General features: G+C 48.4%; 1 protein-coding gene across 1 annotated transcript in view; it reads left to right on the top strand.

Annotated features, from left to right (window-relative positions):
• Positions 1-4,091, top strand: part of BMPR1B (bone morphogenetic protein receptor type 1B) — a 541,891-nt gene that overhangs the window by 495,585 nt on the left and 42,215 nt on the right. The gene's annotated exons all lie outside the window — the stretch shown is intronic.

Raw genomic sequence — 4,091 nt, 5'->3', positions numbered from 1 at the left:
CCCCCCCCCCCCCATTACAAACAAGAGTATTTTTTTTAAAGGGAAGTAGTTGTGGAAAGATGAAAGATTTAATTGAAACAAAACTGTGATTCAGTTAGAGAAGAGAAAGGTATATAGCCTTATTGGTCTTCAGTAAGGTAAAAGGAAGGGTGAATTTGCACCTTGTAGACTAACTAAATCAATACATAAAAGAAGCTTTCGTGCACAGTGGATGATGCATCTGATATAACTTATGTTATCTCATGATGAAGTAAGCCTGCTGTTTAAAACTGCTTATGCTATGCATCTACTCGAGTATAAGATGACCCCACCCCAATAATTGCACTTTCTATGTGGAAAATTCATAAATTTGTTACAATTTTCCAGGAATAGAATCTAATTATTGGAGGTTTGCTTTGAAGTTATCCCCCTCCCACTGCTACAGCAGGGAAAATAAATCCGAGGCATCTTGCCCTCTTCCCTAACCCTAACCCCTTCCCCCCTCCTTGCTGTCAGACCCTGCTCTTCCTGAGCACATGGAAGTGAGAAGCAAATTTGAAAATGCTGACCTCAAAATAAACGGACCTGTGGTAATTTGCATATAGTACCAATAGACGTAATTCATGAAGAAATGATGCATCATACCTTTTTTTGAAACTGCTGCAAGTTTTAGCACAGGCACTCCATAAGCATACCTTTAAGCAGCACTTTTGTATTTACTTATATTAGTACAAAGTTCTCAAATTTTTCAAGGCCACATAAGGTCCAAATTCTGTTGGGCAAAGCCCAATAGTCAAGTTCCAAAATTTGACTGAACATGGCTCAGTTGTCAAGTCTGCGTACCTCTACCACTGGGCAAATATTTTCCATCCCAGACCCATCTGTCTGGAGCTTTGCATACTCCCGAAATCCAGGCAGGCATCCTGTATGAAAGGCCGTGGGGTTTAAACCCCCCTGTCTCCTTGTCTCCAGAAGGCTGTGAAGTAAACAACCTTTTTTTCCCCCTTTCAAGGGCCAAATCAGTTCCAAATTCTGTTTGGCAAAACCTAATAGTCAAGTTCCAAGTTTTGACTGAGCAGAGCTCAGTCATTCAAGTCTGTGTGGCTGTACCTCTGGGCAAGTATCCTCCTTCTCAGACCAATCAGTCTGGGGCTTCAGATACTTCCCAAATCTGTCACAGACATCCTACATGCAAACACAGGGCGTAGGGACCCTGCGGTGTGATTAACCCCTTGTCTCGCTTGCCAAGGGGAAGCAAGAAAGCAGTCTTCCATTGACACACAATTGTGCAGCTGAGTTTCCTGCATTTGGGGAAACTCACAGGGGTCAGCCTGTCCAGAGTGCAAGGGACAGCCTCACTCTACTATACTTGGTCATACCAAGGTCAATTCCAAATCCTTTGAATCGTTCAAGAACCATATGTAGCCCTACTACTAGCAAGTATCCTCCACCCCAGACTTTTCAGCCAGGGATTTCGGATGCTTCCAAATCTTTTGGCAGGCTTCCTACGTCCAGGCCCAAGCCCGGAGCCTTGGAGTTTGGATGCCCCCAGGTTTCACTTGCCCTCAGCCATATTGCTGCAGGAGCAAGGTAGAGAGGAATCTCCCATTTCCATAAAGTTGGCATTTAGCTGAGATCCTCCTACTGGAAGCTAGCCAGCAGGAAGCTAACTGTAGGGAATCCTGTCTACAAGCAGACAAGGGTGCACCCTCCACTACAGAGTGCCATTTTAATTTCACTACTTTGGTCATGGTATTTTCCTGCCACTGTGCTTGATAGTAGTCCAAAGCCAAAAATATCATGGTTTACATATTGTTGATTGGGCTGGGCCTCAGCAGAAACAACAGCATTTCAAGCAATGGTGACCCTATAGTTCAGCATTGCTCAGTTTGTGTATGTACTCCATATAGCCCCCACCACCCACAAACGATCCACGTGCTAATTAGCCCCTCACTCATGACTGGAACTGCATGCTATTGTCACAGATCCTGGAATCTTCAATTTTTTTTGATGAAGATGAGGTGCAGGGCAACCAGCTGAGAAGTCTGGGGTGGGGGATACTTGCTTGTAGTAGGGCCACATATGGTTTTTGAATGATTCAAAGGATTTGGAGCTGATCTGGCTAATTTGACCTGGTACATGTAAATTTAAAAAAAAAGGTGTGTTCCTTTTTAAAGGCAGGCAAGACTAGGGGGTATCTAAACTCCAAGACCTCCAGGCTTCGAGCTTGGACTTGGGGTGTCTGCCATGGATTTGGGAGTATCTGAAGCCCCAGCCTGATGAGTCTGGGAGGTAGAATACTTGCTGATGGTAGCAGCACACAGACCTGAATGAATGAGCTCTGCTCGGTCAGAAGAATTCAGAACTGATTTGGCTGAGTTGTCCCAAGACATGAAATTTCAAAAAACAGTAAAACTTTACTTGGTGTAAGAGATCCCATGATCCTCTCAGCTGATCAAGTGTAGAGTGAAGCCTACCCTTGCACTCTGGGCAGACTAATACCTGCATGCTTCCCTGATTTTGTGGTACTTTGGGACTGAGTTTTTGCTTTCCCTGAGATATTTGCTCCTTGGCCTTTTGACTAAGAGTAAGCAACGTTAAGGGCATTCAAACTCCAAGGCCTCCAGGCTTGAGACTTGCACGTAGGATGCCTGCCTGGATTTGGGGAGCATCCAAAGCCACAGACTGAAGGGTCTGGGAGTGGGGCTACTTGCCCAATGGTAGAGCCACACAGACTTGAATGATTGAGGTCTGTTGAGTCGAAACTTGGAACTTTGCTATTTGGCTTTGACCAATAGCATTCAGAACTGATTTGGCCCTTGAAACAAAATTTTTAAAAAAATCAGCATGTTTGCCCAGTATGGACCATGTATGTATTTTAGAGTTATGCTCTGTGTTGGCTTTGTTTAATCAACTTCATAGTTGTTTTCCATTACTAAGCATATGCTGCTTTTGGCAGCAGTTAAATGATAAACAAATAAAATAATAAATGATGAAAACAGATAGGAACAGTAGTGCAAAGACTTTGTATAGAAAATAAATATAAGCTTCTAAGTAGGCCTGTGCGGAGTGGCAAATATTCACTTCGGATTCAGCTGATTCAGAGGGACGGTGATTCAATTTGGTGATTTGAATCACTGTCCTGATTCGATTTGGCCAGTTCGGATCCAAATATTTGGCACCGATTCAGAAATTTAACCATAGACTGAACAGGCAGCAGTCCTCACCACAATGGACACAGCTGCCTCTAGCTGGTAAGTCTGCTGTGGTGGGCAGAGTAGGGAGGGAAGGGGAATGGATGGGGGCAGATCAACACCCCCATAGTGAGGCAGGGATTGGGTTTGGGGCTGGGTCAAGCTGCTCAGCCAGGGTGGGGGTGTGCGGGGTGCCGGGGAGTGGGGCTCCTGCCACTGCACCCCACCACGTGCCGCTGGTCTGTGAGGGCATGGGAGCGGGAGTGTGCTCCCAGATATTTGTGGGGTAGGCTGAGCTGGGCTGCACTCCAGACAGGCAGCGGAAGACGCTGGGAATGGGGTCTATGCCCTCCTGCCGCTCGCGCAGCCTCCCTGTGCCTCCCAGACATGCTGTGGCTTCACCCCAGCTGGGTGAGCAGTGGCAGGGCACGGTGATGGGCGTGTGCACCCGGATCAGGGTGGGGCAGGGGCAGGGGCTATGGGGAATTTTAGGGTGGCTGCAGCCCTCCCATAGCCCCTGCTCCACTGCACTCTGTAGGGCAGGCAGAGCCAGGGCTGTGCTCTGGGCTGCAGCTGGGGCTGGCTGCCAGGAGCACAGCCCTGGCTCCACCTGCCCCACTAAGTGCCGCCCAGTGGCAGGCGGCTGAGGCTAGCCTCCTGCAGTGCAGCCTGGCTCAGCCCACCCTTTGCACATACAGGAGCACACACCTGCTCCCTTGCCCCCCCCCAGATCAGCAGCACGCAGTGGCAGGAGCCTCCCTCCCCAAGTTGTCCTCCCCCCGCCCTGGCTGTGCAGCTTGACTCAGCCCCATCCCCAATCCCTCCCTCGCTGTGGAGGTGTTAATCTGTCCCCCCACCCACCACTTCCCTTCCCTTCCTCTCTCCTCTGCCCACCACAACAGACTTACCAGCTGGATG

Source organism: Gavialis gangeticus, unplaced genomic scaffold (assembly GCF_001723915.1).
Source record: "Gavialis gangeticus isolate Ggan-Ray unplaced genomic scaffold, GavGan_comp1, whole genome shotgun sequence".
Taxonomy (NCBI): domain Eukaryota; kingdom Metazoa; phylum Chordata; order Crocodylia; family Gavialidae; genus Gavialis; species Gavialis gangeticus.
The sequence above is the reverse complement of the archived record's forward strand: the minus strand, read 5'-3'. Positions and strand labels throughout refer to the sequence as shown.